This window comes from Balaenoptera physalus (genome assembly GCF_965194825.1).
Source record: "Balaenoptera physalus genome assembly, chromosome: 5".
NCBI classification, from domain to species: Eukaryota; Metazoa; Chordata; class Mammalia; order Artiodactyla; family Balaenopteridae; genus Balaenoptera; species Balaenoptera physalus.
This window is the reverse complement of record NC_138884.1, coordinates 40,617,496-40,633,223: the sequence shown is the minus strand read 5'-3', so window position 1 is coordinate 40,633,223 and position 15,728 is coordinate 40,617,496. Positions and strand designations below refer to the sequence as shown.

The window sequence follows — 15,728 nt, the reverse complement described above, 5'->3', positions numbered from 1 at the left end:
CCAGTTATTTATTTTTGTTTTGTTTTCCTTCCCTGAGGAAATACATCCAAAACAATATTTCTAAGGCTCATAACAAAAAATGTACTGCCTTCGTTTTTTCTATGCATTCTATGGTTTCAGGTCTTACATTTAAGTCTTTAATCCATTTTGAGTTCATTTTTGTATGTGGTGTAAGATACTAGTTCAGTTTGTTTCTGCTGCATGTAGCTGTCCAGTTTTCCCAACACACTTATTGAAGAGGCTGTCTTTTCTGCATTGTATATTCTTGCTTCCTTTGTGGTAGATTAAGTGTCTATCTAAGTGTGAGCTCATTTCTGGGCTCTCTATTCTGGTTCATTGATCTATGTACCTGTTTTTGTGCCAGTTTTGATTACTGTAGCTTTGTAGTATAGCTTGAAAGCAGGAAGTGTGATACGTCCACCTCTGTTCTTATTTTTCACTGTTATTTGGGCTATAAAGCAGGGTCTTTGTGTTTCCATACAAAATTTGGAATTATTTGTTCTAGTTCTGGGATAAATGTCATTGTTATTTTAATAAGGATTGCATTGAATATGTAGAGTACCTTGGGTAGTATGTTCATTTTAACAATTAATTCTTCCAATCCATGAGGACAGTATATCCTTCTATCTGCTTCTGTCATCTTCAGTTTCCTCAATGTCTTATAGTTTTCTGAATACAGGTGTTTTACTTCCTTGCTTAGATATATTCTGAGATATTTTATTTTTGATGCAATTATAAATGAGATTTTTAAAAAATTTCTCTTTGTGATAGTTCAATATTAGTGTATAGAAATGCAACCAATTTCTGAATAATAATTTTATATCCTTGAACTATACTGAATCCATTTATTACTTCTAGTAGTTTTTTGGTGGTGTCTTTAGGATTATCTCTATATAGTATCATGTCATCTGCAAATAGTGAGTTTTACTTCTTTCTTTCCAATTTAGATTTTTTTTTTTTTTAATAAATTTCTGGGTTTTTTTTTTTTAATTAATTAATTAATTTATTTACTTTTGGCTGTGTTGGGTCTCCGTCTCTGTGCGAGGGCTCTCTCTAGTTGTGGCAAGCGGGGGCCACTCTTCATAGCGCGGGCCTCTCACTGTCGCGGCCTCTTATTGCGGAGTACAGGCTCCAGACGCGCAGGCTCAGTAATTGTGGCTCACGGGCCCATCTGCTCCGCGGCATGTGGGATCTTCCCAGACCAGGGCTCAAACCCGTGTCTCCTGCATTGGCAGGCAGATTCTCAACCACCGCGTCACCAGGGTAGCCCCAGATGTTTTTATTTCTTTTTTTTACCTAGTTGCTCTGGCTAAGACTTCTAATACTATATTGAATAAAAGTGGTGAAACTGGGCGTCTTTGTGTTTTTCCTGATCTTAGAGGAAATGGTTTCAGCTTTTCATGGTGGAGTATGATGTTGGCTTTAGATAAATGTCGTATATATATTTATTATATTGAGGTATGTTCCCTCTGTGGCCCATGCTTTTGAGACATTTTATTATAAATGTATGTTGAATTTTGTCTAAAGTTTTTATGCATCTACAAGAGGATCATACATATTTATTCTTTAATTTGTTAATATGGTGTATCGCATAGATTGAGTTGTGGCTATTGAACCATCCTTGCATCCTTGGGATAAATCCCATTTGATCATGGTGTATGATTCTTTTAATGTATTGTTTTTTTCTTTTGTTTTGTTTCGTTTTGTTTTTTTATAACATCTTTATTGGAGTATAATTGCTTTACAATGGTGTGTTAGTTTCTGCTTTATAACAAAGTGAATCAGTTATACATATACATATGTTCCCGTGTCTCTTCCCTCTTGCACCTCCCTCCCTCCCACCCTCCCTATCCCACCCCTCTAGGTGGTCACAAAGCACCGAGCTGATCTCCCTGTGCTATGCGGCTGCTTTCCACTAGCTATCTATTTTACATTTGGTAGTGTATATATGTCCATGACACTCTCTCACCCTGTCACATCTCACCCCTTCCCCTCCCCATATCCTCAAGTCCATTCTCTAGTAGGTCTGTGTCTTTATTCCCATCTTGCCACTAGGTTCTTCATGGCTTTTTTTTTTTTCCTTAGATTCCATATATATGTGTTAGCATACTGTATTTGTTTTTCTCTTTCTGACTTACTTCACTCTGTATGACAGACTCTAACTCCATCCACCTCATTACAAATACCTCCATTTCATTTCTTTTTATGAGTAATATTCCATTGTATATATGTGCCACATCTTCTTTATCCATTCATCTGTCGATGGAAAATTAAGTTGCTTCCATGTCCTGGCTAATGTAAATAGAGCTGCAATGAACATTGTGGTACATGACTCTTTTTGAATTATGGTTTTCTCAGGGTATAAGCCCAGTAGTGGGATTGCTGGGTCGTATGGAAGTTCTATTTCTAGTTTTTTGAGGGACCTCCATACTGTTCTCCATACTGGCTGTATCAATTTTCATTCCCACCAACAGTGCAAGAGGGTTCCCTTTTCTCCACATCCTCTCCAGCATTTATTGTTTGTAGAATTTTTGAAGATGGCCAATCTGATAAGTGTGAGGTGACACCACATTGTACTTTCGATTTGCATTTCTCTAATGATTAGAGATGTTGAGCATTCTTTCATGTGTCTGTTGGCCATCTGTATATCTTCTTTGGAGAAATGTCTACTTAGGTCTTCTGCCCATTTTTGGATTGGGTTGCTTGTTTTTTTGTTATTGAGCTGCATGAGCTGCTTGTAAATATTGGAGATTAATCCTTTGTCAGTTGCTTCATTTGCAAATATTTTCTCCCATTCTGAGGGTTGTCTTTTGGTCTTGTTTATGGTTCCCTTTGCTGTGCAAAAGCTTTTAAGTTTCATTAGGTTCCATTTGTTTATTTGTGTTTTTATTTCCATTTCTCTAGGAGGTGGGTCAAAAAGGATCTTGCTGTGATTTATGTCATAGAGTATTCTGCCTATGTTTTCCTCTAAGGGTTTGGTAGTGTCTGGCCTTACATTTAGGTCTTTAATCCATTTTGAGTTTATTTTTGTGTATGGTGTTAGGGAGTGTTCTAATTTCATACTTTTACATGTACCTGTCCAGTTTTCCCAGCACCACTTATTGAAGAGGCTGTCTTTTCTCCACTGTATATGCTTGCACACTTTATCAAAGATAAGATGACCATATGTGCATGGGTTTATCTCTGGGCTTTCTATCCTGTTCCATTGATCTATTTTTCTGTTTTTGTGCCACTACCAAACTGTCTTGATTACTGTAGCTTTGTAATATAGTCTGAAGTCAGGGAGCCTGATTCCTCCAGCTCCATTTTTCGTTCTCAAGATTGCTTTGGTATTCGGGGTCTTTTGTGTTTCCATGCAAATTGTGAAATTTTTTGTTCTAGTTCTGTGAAAAATGCCAGTGGTAGTTTGATAGGGATTGCATTGAATCTGTAGATTGCTTTGGATAGTAGAGTCATTTTCACAATGTTGACTCTTCCATCCAAGAACATGGTATATCTCTCCATCTCTTTGTATCATCTTTAATTTCTTTCATCAGTGTCATAATTTTCTGCATACAGGTCTTTTGTCTCCTTAGGTAGGTTTATTCCTAGATATTTTATTTTTTTGTTGAAATGGTAAACGGGAGTGTTTTCTTAATTTCACTTTCAGATTTTTCATCATTAGTGTATAGGAATGCAAGAGATTTCTGTGCATTAATTTTGTACTCTGCTACTTTACCAAATTCATTGATTAGCTCTAGTAGTTTTCTGGTAGCATCTTTAGGATTCTCTACATATAGTATCATGTCATCTGCAAACAGTGACAGCTTTACTTCTTCTTTTCCAATTTGGATTCCTTTTATTTCTTTTTCTCCTCTGATTGCTGTGGCTAACACTTCCAAAACTATGTTGAATAATATTAGTGAGTGTGGTTAACCTTGTCTTGTTCCTGATCTTAGTGGAAATGGTTTCAGTTTTTCACCATTGAGGACAAGGTTGGCTGTGCGTTTGTCATATATGGCCTTTATTATGTTGAAAAAAGTTCCCTCTATGTCTACTTTCTGCAGGGCTTTTATCATAAATGGGTGTTGAATTTTGTTGAAAGCTTTCTCTGTATCTATTGAAATGATCATATGGTTTTTCTCCTTCAATTTGTTAATATGATGTATCACGTTGATTGATTTGCATATATTGAAGAATCCTTGCATTCCTGGAATAAACCCCACTTGATCATGGTGTATGATCCTTTTAATGTGCTGTTGGATTCTGTTTGCTAGTATTTTGTTGAGGATTTTTGCATCTATGTTCATCGGTGATATTGGCCTGTAGTTTTCTTTCTTTATGACATCTTTGTCTGGTTTTGGTATCAGGGTGATGGTGGCCTCGTAGAATGAGTTTGAAAATGTTCTTCCCTCTGCTATATTTTGGAGGAGTTTGAGAAGGATAGGTGTTAGCTCTTCTCTAAGTGTTTGATAGAATTCTCCTGTGAAGCCATCTGGTCCTGGGCTTTTGTTTGTTGGAAGATTTTTAATCACAGTTTCAATTTCAGTGCTTGTGATTGGTCTGTTCATATTTTCTATTTCTTCCTGGTTCAGTCTTGGCAGGTTGTGCGTTTCTAAGAATTTGTCCATTTCTTCCAGGTTTTCTATTTTATTGGCATAGAGTTGCTTGTAGTAGTCTCTCATGATTGTTTGTATTTCTGCAGTGTCAGTGGCTACTTCTCCTTTTTCATTTCTGATTCTATTGATTTGAGTTTTCTCCCTTTTTCTCTTGATGAGTCTGGCTAATGGTTTATCAATTTTGTTTATCTTCTCAAAGAACCAGCTTTTACTTTTATTGATCTTTGCTATTGGCTCCTTCATTTCTTTTTCATTTATTTCTGATCTGATCTTTATGATTTCTTTCCTTCTGCTAGCTTTGGGGTTTTTTTCTTCTTCTTTCTCTAATTGCTTTAGGTGCAAGGTTAGGTTGCTTGTTCGAGATGTTTCCTGTTTCTTGAGGTTGGCTTGTATTGCTATAAACTTCCCTCTTACAACCGCTTTTGCTGCATCCCATAGGTTTTGGGTCATTGTGTCTCCATTGTCATTTGTGTCTAGGTATTTTTTGATTTCCCCTTTGATTTCTTTAGTGATCACTTCGTTATTAAGTAGTGTATTGTGTAGCCTCCATGTTTTTGTATTTTTTACAGGTCTTTTCCTGTAATTGACATCTAGTCTCATAGCATTGTGGTCGGAAAAGATACTTGATACGATTTTAGTTTTCTTAAATTTACCAAGGCTTGATTTGTGACCCAAGATATGATCTATCCTGGAGAATGTTCCATGAGCACTTGAGAAAAATGTATATTCTGTTGTTTTTGGGTAGAATGTCATATAAATATCAATTAAGTCCATCTTGTTTAATGTATCATTTAAAGCTTGTGTGTCCTTATTTATTTTCATTTTGGGTGATCTGTCCATTGGTGAAAGTGGGGTGTTAAAGTCCACTACTATGATTGTGTTACTGTTCATTTCCCCTTTTATGGCTGTTAGTATTTGCCTTATGTACTCGGGTGCTCCTATGTTGGGTGCATAAATATTTACAATTGTTATATCTTCGTCTTGGATCGATCGCTTGATCATTATATAGTGTCCTTCTTTGTCTCTTGTAATAGTCTTTATTTTAAAGTCTATTTTGTCTGATATGAGAATTGCTACTCCAGCTTTCTTTTGATTTCCATTTGCCTGGAATACCTTTTTCCATCCCCTCACTTTCAGTCTGTGGGTGTCCCTAGGTCTGAAGTGGGTCTCTTGTAGACAGCCTATATATGGGTCTTTTTTTTGTATCCATTCAGCCGTCTGTGTCTTTTGGTGGGAGCATTTAATCCATTTACATTTAAGGTAATTATCGATATGTGTGTTCTTATTCCCATTTTCTTAAATGTTTTGGGTTTGTTATTGTAGGTGTTTTCCTTCTCTTGTGCTTCTTGCCTAGAGAAGTTCCGTTAGCATTTGTTGTAAAGCTGGTTTGGTGGTGCTGAACTCTCTCTGCTTTTGCTTGTCTGTAAAGGTTTTAATTTCTCCATCACATCTGAATGAGGTCTTTGCTGGGTAGAGTAATCTTGGTTGTAGGTTTTTCTCCTTCATCACTTTAAGTATATCCTGCCACTCCCTTCTGGCTTGCAGAGTTTCTGCTGAAAGATCAGCTCTTAACCTTATGGGGATTCCCTTGTGTGTTATTTGTTGTTTTTCCCTTGCTGCTTGTAATATGTTTTCTTTATATTTAATTTTTGATAGTTTGATTAATATGTGTCTTGGCGTGTTTCTCCTTGGATTTATCCTGTATGGGACTCTCTGTGCTTCCCGGACTTGGTTAACTATTTCCTTTCCTATATTAGGGAAGTTTTCAACTATAATCTCTTCAAATATTTTCTCAGTCCCTTTCTTTTTCTCTTCTTCTTCTGGGACCCCTATAATTCGAATGTTGGTGCATTTAATGTCCCAGAGGTCTCTGAGACTGTCCTCAGTTCTTTTCATTCTTTTTTCTTTATTGTGCTCTGCAGCAGTTATTTCCACTATTTTATCTTCCAGGTCACTTACCAGTTCTTCTGCCTCAGTTATTCTGCTATTGATCCCTTCTAGAGTATTTTTAATTTCATTTATTGTGTTTTTCATCATTGCTTGGTTCCTCTTTAGTTCTTCTAGGTCCTTGTTAAATGTTTCTTGCATTTTGTCTATTCTATTTCCAAGATTTTGGATCATCTTTAGTATCATTATTCTGAATTCTTTTTCAGGTAGGCTACCTATTTCCTCTTCATTTTTTAAATCTGGTGTGTTTTGACCCTGCTCCTTCATCTGCTGTGTGTTTTTCTGTCGTCTCATTTTGCTTATCTTACTGTGATTGTGGTCTCCTTTTCACAGGCTGCAAGTTCGTAGTTCCTGTTGTTTTTGGTATCTGTCCCCAGTGGCTAAGGTTGGTTCTGCGGGTTGTGTAGGCTTCCTGGTGGAGGGGACTAGTGCTTGTGTTCTGGTGGATGAGGCTGGATCTTGTCTTTCTGGTGGGCACGTCCACGTCTGGTGGTGTGTTTTGGGGTGTCTGTGGCCTTATTATGATTTTAGGCAGCCTCTCTGCTAATGGATGTGGCTGTGTTCCTGTCTTGCTAGTTGTTTCGCATAGGGTGTCCAGTACTGTAGCTTGCTGGTCATTGAGTGAAGCTGGGTCTTGGTGTTGAGATGGAGATCTCTGAGAGATTTTCGCTATTTGGTATTACGTGGAGCTGGGAGGTCTCTTGTGGACCAGTGTCCTGAAGTTGGCTCTCCCACACTCAGAGGCACAGCCCTGATGCCTGGCTGGAGCACCTACAGCCTTTCATCCACACAGCTTACACTGGAGTGATTTGCGTGGGCAGCTTCAGCAGGTCCATATGCAGACACAGCACCGGACTGGCAACAATGCAGCCTAATATATTGTTGAATTCAGTTTGCTAATATTTTGTTAAGGATTTTTGCATCTATGTTCATTAGTGATATTGGCCTATAATATTCTTTTATTTGGGGGTGGGGTCTTTGGTTTTGCAATCAGGGTGATGCCAACCTGTAGAATGAGTTCAAAAGTGTTCCTTCCTCTCCAATTATTTTGGAATAGTTTGAGACAGATAGGTGTTAATTATTGTTTAATTTTTTTGTAGAATTCACCTGTGTTGTCATCTGGTCCTGGACTTTTGTTAGTTGGGCATTTTTTAAATTACTGATTCAATTTCATTACTTGTAATCAGTCTGTTCATATTTTCTATTTCTTCCTGATTCAATCTTCAGAGACTATATTACTTGGAACTTATCCATTTCTTCTAGTTTGTCCATTTTATTGGCAGTTAATTGTTCATAGCAATCTCTTATGATCTTTTGTATTTCTGAGTGTTGATTGTAACTTCTCCTCTTTCATATCTGATTTTATTTATTTGGGCCCTTATCTTTTTTCTTTTCTTGATAAGTCTGGTTAAAGTTTTAACCATTTTGTTCATCTTTTCAAAGAACAAACTCTTTGTTTTATTCATCTTTCCTATTGTTTTTGTCTCTATTTCATTTATTTCTGCTATAATCTTTATTATTTCTTTCCTTCCACTAACTTTGTGTTTTGTTTGTTCTTCTTTTTCTAGTTCTTTTAGATGTAAGGCTAGGTTGTTTATTTGAGATTTTTCTTGTTTCCTGAGGTAGGCTTGTATAGCTATAAACTTTCCACTTAGAACTGCTTTTGCTGCATCCCATAGATTTTGGATCATTGTGTTTCCATTTTCATTCATCTCAATGTATTTTTAAATTTCCTCTTTGATTTCTTTAGTGGCTCATTTGTTCTTTGGTAGCATGTTATTTAGACTCCACAAATTTGTGTTTTTGCAATTTTTTTCTTGTAGTTGAATTTCAGTCTCACGACATCATGGTTGGAAAAAATGCTTGATATGTTTTCAATCTTCTTATTTTATTTAGGCTTGTTTTGTGGCCTAGTATGTGATCTATCCTGAAGAATGTTCCATGTGCACTTGAAAATAATATGAATTCTGCTGCTTTTGGATGAAATGTTATATATATATAAAACATTATATATACAATTTCATCTGCTCTAAAGCATCCTATGAGGCCACGGTTTCCTTATTGATTTTGTTTCCAGATGATCTGTTCATTGATGTAAGTGTGTTATTAAAGTCCCCTACTATTATTATGTTACTGTCAATTTCTCTTTTTTGTCTGTTAATATTCCTTTTATGTATTTAGGTGTGCCTATATTGGGTACATATGTAGCACAATTGTTATAACTTCTTGTTGGATTTATCCCTTTATCATTGTGTAATGTTCTTCTTTGTCTCTTGTTACAGTCTTTATTTTAAAGTCTATTTTGTCTGAGTGGAAACTGAACCACTAAAACACACCTCATTGGTAGACCAGTGTCATCCAACTGAGAATCACAAATCAATGCTGGTCTCTGACACTGTGTCTCAGCCCACAGCTGCTCACAGGGAAAAGTCCATATTTACAGAAAATTCTAAGAGAAGTGGAGAAATGGCACTCCCTAAAGATGGCATGTTCCTTTTAAACTGTTACTTAGTACTCAGTTAAATGACTATACCATAATTTTTAAACCAGTTTCTTTTTCTTGTTTAGGTGAGTATTTTTTTCTTTTATTAATAATGCTATAACAGAAACCCTTAACCATAGGTTCTTATGTGTATATGAAAATATATCTATAGGCTGTATTCTTAGATATGGAAATAAAGAGTATTTGGTTGTTCAATTCTGATAAGTATTACCAAATTGCTCAGTGTAAGCAAAAGTATTAAAACATAATGTACAAAAAGGCACTTATTTCATCTCCATTAAGTCACCAAAATGTGGTGTTAATGTCTTCCAGGTCACAGGCAGCATTGGAAACCATGCATCTCTACTATCGATTCAGTGCTTCATACTCCTAATGGAATCAAGCTCTCAGAACAAGAAAGTGGCAGTAGTCCTGGGCACTTCCAAGTCAGTGGCCTGAGGGACATCATAAGGCTTCTAAGACATAAGTTCTCAGGCCTGTCGACATTTAGATGACTTGTTTACCCAGCATCTGAAAATCTTTTGCATAAACGCAGCATTTTATTTATAGAACCAAACAGTGGGATTCCAAATCTGGCAAACATAACCAAAAGGAGAATGGAGGCTCTGAGAATAGCAAGTAAAAACACAGCAGCAACAATCATAGAAATTCTGTTTTTTGTGAAAGTTTCCTGGATTTGGGTTTCTTTTCAAAATTAGACACATCTTTTTAACTTTTAAAAAAATTTTAAAAGAGATATGTTGGCTACTGTTCCAGGTGTGAATTTGTCAAACATGTGATGCATGCTAGACTTGACTTTGAAAATAATGGTTCTCATAAAGAAAGTTCTCATAAATTGTTCTCATAAAGAAAGCAGGAAAGGTAGTTTTTGGGAATAGAGTGAATATGTAAAATATGGTTCATTATTTTGTATAAATGGTATGCATTGTAAAGGTCATACCTGTCTAATCTTAGGCCACTTCTCAAAATATGAATTACCAAAAATCATAGTCAATCATTCTAACTCTTCTTTTATACTAGAAATACTGCTACCTCCATGTACAAGTGAACTAGAAATATAATAAAAATAAACAGAATATTTTGAAAGCAGAGGAAGTCATAATATGAAAAAAACCCATATGAATGCTTAAATGGAAATTTAATAAGAAAATGTTCATTGTGGAATTCCTACTTATACTGGCAGATCTGTAATTGAAGTTGCTCTAATTAGTATTTCTTACCTTTGATCTCTAGGTTTAAGCAACACTACATCACTCTATTATTCCTGCATTTCATTTTCTATTTAGTAGGTCTAACTGTCCTATTTGTTCATTTACTTATTTATTTATATATTCATGAGTTATATGATGCTTGGGCTCCACTTAAGTACTAGGAGGGTGCTAAGTTGCAGGATGAAATAAGAAGCTTAAATAGGTGTAGCCCTTTCTCTGTGGGTTTTACCATCTACTAAAAGAGAGATAAGTTTTAAAAATCACAGAAATAAATATGTAAATGCAATCTTTATTTAGTGCTATGAAGAAAAATGTGTGGAAGGGTAAGAGGAGATGTAATATTTTGACATGTTAGGAAGTTTCGTTTGAGCAAGACATGAAGGAAGAATGGGTATTTTCTTGAAGAAGAATGGCCAGGTCCAAAGGAATGGCATCAGCAGGCCTGGAAGGAGATCATGGCTGAGCACAGAGAGGGGAGAGTGGGGTGAATAACACCAGAGTCCTTGTGGAGGGCCAGATTATTAATAGTCTGTGTGCTGTATTATGAAGCTTGTTCTTCATAAAAGCAAAGAAACATTAAAATAGGGTTTTACGCAAAGAGATGACATGATTGGGATTGCACTTTAAAGCCATCATTCTGGCAATAGAATTCTTATGTAAGAATTTGAGTGAGGCAAGGGAGGCTGTCAGGGCCAGGAGGTTGTGACAATAGCTCTGGAAAGTAATACTGGTAGTTTGAAATGGAAGATTCCAAGTGGAGATGAGAGAATGCTACATACCTGAGAGATCCTTTGAGGTGAAATTGATAGGAAAGTGATTGGGTATTTGGAGTAAGGGAAAACATTAAGGCTGACTGGATTTGAAACTGGATGGATGGTACTTCTTAGAAAATATGGGCAAAGAGAAGGTTGAAAATTTTGATATTGGCCTTGTCACATTTGAAATGTTCTGTAGATATTTTTCTTATTGTATATATGTATTTAATTTTGATCTTCATTTAAGAGAGAATATAGAAATTCCTTTGAGTTTAAGATGTCAATAAGTCCTGGACCCGTCCAGTAATTTTTCAGTGCTCTTTAGCAGGATCATATGCCATAGGATGTCAAAAGCCCATGAAAAGTGTGATTTCTGAGGATAAATATCTACAAACCAATGGCAACAGCAGCAGCGGTAGGACTCCTCCACTGATAAAACCCCAGCATTTTGGAGATAAGCGACAAATGAAACCAAACAAGGAGTGAGACAAGTGAATGATTTTGCCTAAATTATATAAGCTTAGGTCACAATGTAACATTTTGGTCAAATTTATGTTTTGACTCAAACTTTCCAAAAGTTGTGCTTGTAGTACCACAAATTTTACATTGTTGCAGCAACAATTTGAAAGTAAGGCTCTCTTCCAGTTATCCCATGACCATGAATGACTTGGTGACTGAAGGTATCAATGTAGAATATACATACACTTTTACAACATAGCTTCAGAAGTTACAAACCCTTAATAATCTAATATCTTCAATTAATGCATAAGGACTTTAAAAAATTCCCTGCTATGACCAAGTTAAATAAATCAGTGATATAATAGCAGAATGCAATTTTATTCCAATGAAAATGTATTTAATTTTGAGTCCAAAATGTAAGAATATTTTCTCTTGTCCACATTTTGCAGTACAAAAATGGACTGTTCTTAAGAAAAAATAAAATTACTGCATATAAATTAAAAATCATGCAATTAAAAGAAAAATTAGGACTTCCCTGGTGGCACAGGGGTTAAGAGTTCACCTGCCAATGCAGGGGACACAGGTTTGATCCCTGGTCTGGGAAGATCCCACGTGCCGCAGAGCAACTAAGCCTGTGTGCCACAACTATTGAGCCCCTGTGCCACAACTACTGAAGACCAGGCACCTAAAGCTCATGCTCTGCAGCAAGAGAAGCCACCACTCGTCGCAACTATAGAAATTCGGCGTGCAGCAACAAAGACCCAAATGCAGCCATAAATAAATAAATAAATAAATAAATAAATAAATATTTATAAATTAAATAAAAATGAAACTTTCAGTAAATTTTCCAAGGACAATTTTAATGCAAAGTTGCTAATTATAATTGAAATAGAAATTTAAACTGTAGAATAGTATGTTCAGAAATTAAAAATAGCTGGCACAACAAAAACACTAAAATCTCAGTTGTTTATTAAAGTAAAGGCTTAATTCTTGCTCTTGCGAAGTCCATCACAGGCTAGACAGCCTTTCTACCCTATGCCAGGTAGAATATGGGGTCTCTGAGGTCTCCACAGCAGTGAGAGAGAGAGGTAGATGCAGCTCACTAACTCTGAAATGCCTTGGCCAGAAGAGATTTGTGTCATTGCACTTCCATTTTATTATCCAGAACTGGTTATATGAACTCAACATAACTGCAAGGGGGGCTGAGAAGTGTAGGGAATTCAAAAATATTTGATGAGTACTAGTTAAGTGATCTTTGACATGGTAATTCTTCCAGGTGTATCCAGGTATCTTCAGATTTCTGTCTGGATTTTTTTTTAAACTTCATTCCTCCTACGAAAGCACTTCACACAATATAGCATAGCACTTATTGTTCTCTTCGTCTGAAGTGACAGCTCAGCCAAAGTACCATAATTTTTCAATAGTATCCATAATGGTGAGTATAGGAACATGGAAATAATATGTTTACTATAGTATCTGGCCAAAAATATCTGCCAAGAAGTTCAGGTAATGGTGAAATTTTTCCCAAAACATTTGTTCTAGGGACAGACTTCCCTTTTCTCTCTAAGGAAAATGTAATTTATACCCAAATATCAATCAAATTAATTCCACTTCCAGCCAAGTAGACTCACCCTCCTAAGACAACAACTATACATGCTGGAATGATTATAACAACAATTAAAGAAATTTTTTTGGAGAGCAAAGAAGAAGAAGGAGGAAAACAAGGAGAAGAGGAAGGAAGAAGAAGAAGGTGGCAGCAAATTTTGGAGGGGAATTACCATTTGGACAGAGAGAGCAGAACTGGGTAGATTTTCTTTGTTTTTCCTTTTTTTTTAGGGCTTCTACTCTACAGTACCTTCAATATCTATGCCAGGAAGGATGGTTAAAAATGTAATAGAAAACCCATTATATCTCTGAGTTGAAGAACCAGAAGACAAGGTCTGGGGTGACTACAACCACTGGAAAATAAGAGACAAATCCCAAATAGAAGAGAGGCAGAGTGAAGGAGTCCCAAATTCTGTATATAAACTATGCCTAAATCCCTGGCTGACATTTCAACCATGATTGTGTGTGTCAGTCTCCAATCATTACAGCTAAGGCTAAAAGAACTGAACTGAAACGTATGCTGCTGCTCAACAGAGAGTTTGCCATTTGAAACAAACCAAGTTAATTGTTTGTACAAACAAACAAACAAACTACACTCTTTTGGAGGGATATGACAGAATCCTAAGTCTTCATAATACGCAAGTTCAAGTTCATCCATGTATAAAGAAGTAGGAAAACATGACTCATTCTCAAGGAAAAAACAATCAACTGACAATGATTGGAGATGATGCAGATGTTAGATTGAGGAGACTGGGAGTTAAAGACAGTTATTATAACCAAGCTCAAAGACATAAATTACATTTGCAAAGAACTAAAAGTTGGAAATCTAAACAGAAAAATAGAAAACAAAAAGAAGAAATCAAATTTCTAGAACTGACAAATACAATATCAAAAATAAAATATTCAAAGAATGAATTTAATGGCAGAATGGAGATGACAGAGGAAAAACCTGAAGATCTATCAATAGAAATCTGAGAAAGTTAAAGAAAAATATTTTACAAATAAACAAATCCTCAGTAACTGGTGGGACAATATCAGAATGTCTAACATAGGTGCAATTGGAGTTTCCCAAGGAGAGAGGAGAAAGAGCAAGGCAGAAAATATTTTGAAGAAATAATAGTCAAATTTTTTTCAAATTTGGTAAATGATATGAATTTACATACTCAAAAAATTCAGTAAATGTCAGAGAGAATAAATACAAAGAATACCATGCTAGTTATATGATAAACTTTTGAAAAACAATGATAAAGAGAAAACCATGAAAGCCATCAGAGAAAAATCATATATTAAATATAGAGGGACAATTATTCAAATGATTGTAGAATTCTTATGAAAAACAGTAGAGACCAAAAGAGAGTGCATCAATATCTTTAAAGTGCTGAAAGAAAAGCTATCAACCCACAATTTTACACCCTTGTGAAAATAGCCTTCAAAACTAAAGATGGAAGAAAGATATTTTCCAATAAAAGCAACATATTTTTTAATCTCCAGCACGTGGCTGCTCTAGGTAAATACACAGATATACTGGAAATAAATGAAGTAAATTGAAGGAGGTTAGAGTGTGTGTATTAAAATCAGATAAAGTGAAAAATATCAAGACAGATTATTATCAGAGAAAAAATAAATAATTCATAATAATAATGAGTTAATTTATAAGAAAAATATAGTTATAAAGGGGTATGTGGTTAATAGAAATTCAAAGTTCACAAAGCAAAAATGGACAGAAATTAAAGAGAAAAATAGGTAAATTTATATTAATGATTGTAGATCTTCATAGCCTTATCAAAAATTGGTAGAACTGTGCAAAAAAATTAGTAAACATATAGATCTGAACTCTGTCAACAACACTGACCTAATGTGTTTCTTCACCTATGTATTCTGGCACTATTCTGAGTATAGTAGGTATAATAGCGGTTGCAAGATGTAAAAACATTTCCTGCTTATTTTACCCCAATACACTAAATCAAGGAAAATTAAATTTCCTTCAGCCTCACTCTAAGAGTCAGACCCAGGACTTCTGACCGTTGGTCTGTGGTTTCTATTGTTTTTATCTCACCGGGGCTCTACCCTTTGACTAACAGGTACCATCTCTGGTAATACAAATACTTTCTTCCTGGTTACCTGAAAATTTCTTTACCTTTTCCTTCCGTAGGTTCCTGAATATTGGAGGTAGATGCATGGGCAGTTGGTAAGTATAAGGCTGAATCCAAGATGGTGACATTTACCTGAGAAATGTCAGTTTTATACTCTGTTATCTGGCAATGTATAGCAATACTTCAGACAATGTGATTTGGCACATGTAAACTTACCTTTATTAAATTGAAGGAGAGGGGGAAAAAAGCATTCTTTGTAAAGAAGAAGTGACATCTGAGGGTCTGTTTATCAGGGGTATCTATTCCAAACATTATCAATGGCTTAGGGATTCCCATTCATAGAGATAAAGTTTGCAGCCCCCTTTGAAATCAGTTCTCTCTGTGTGGAGTGTGGTTCTTAGTCATGCATGAGAGGCGAGTGCTCTCTTTATCTAACTACAGCAATAGGGACCTTCCACCATCCCATCTAACTTCTAAGTTTTATTAAACTATTGATTTCACTCAGCACATTTAAGATTGAATTTTTAAGGAGAAAAAGAAATACAAAGTGGAAGAGA

At 35.7% G+C, this 15,728-nt stretch overlaps 1 long non-coding RNA gene and 1 pseudogene across 2 annotated transcripts in view; one reads left to right on the top strand and one right to left on the bottom strand.

Annotated features, from left to right (window-relative positions):
• The window catches only part of LOC309661688, a 461,825-nt gene that overhangs the window by 176,860 nt on the left and 269,237 nt on the right, over nucleotides 1-15,728 (top strand). The window lies entirely within an intron of this gene.
• The window catches only part of LOC309661677 (hsp90 co-chaperone Cdc37 pseudogene), a 217,110-nt pseudogene continuing 207,533 nt past the window's right edge, over nucleotides 6,152-15,728 (bottom strand). The window contains exon 2 of the transcript XR_014268381.1: nucleotides 6,152-6,325. The product of XR_014268381.1 is annotated as a hsp90 co-chaperone Cdc37 pseudogene (transcript). The remainder of the gene's footprint in view (nucleotides 6,326-15,728) is intronic.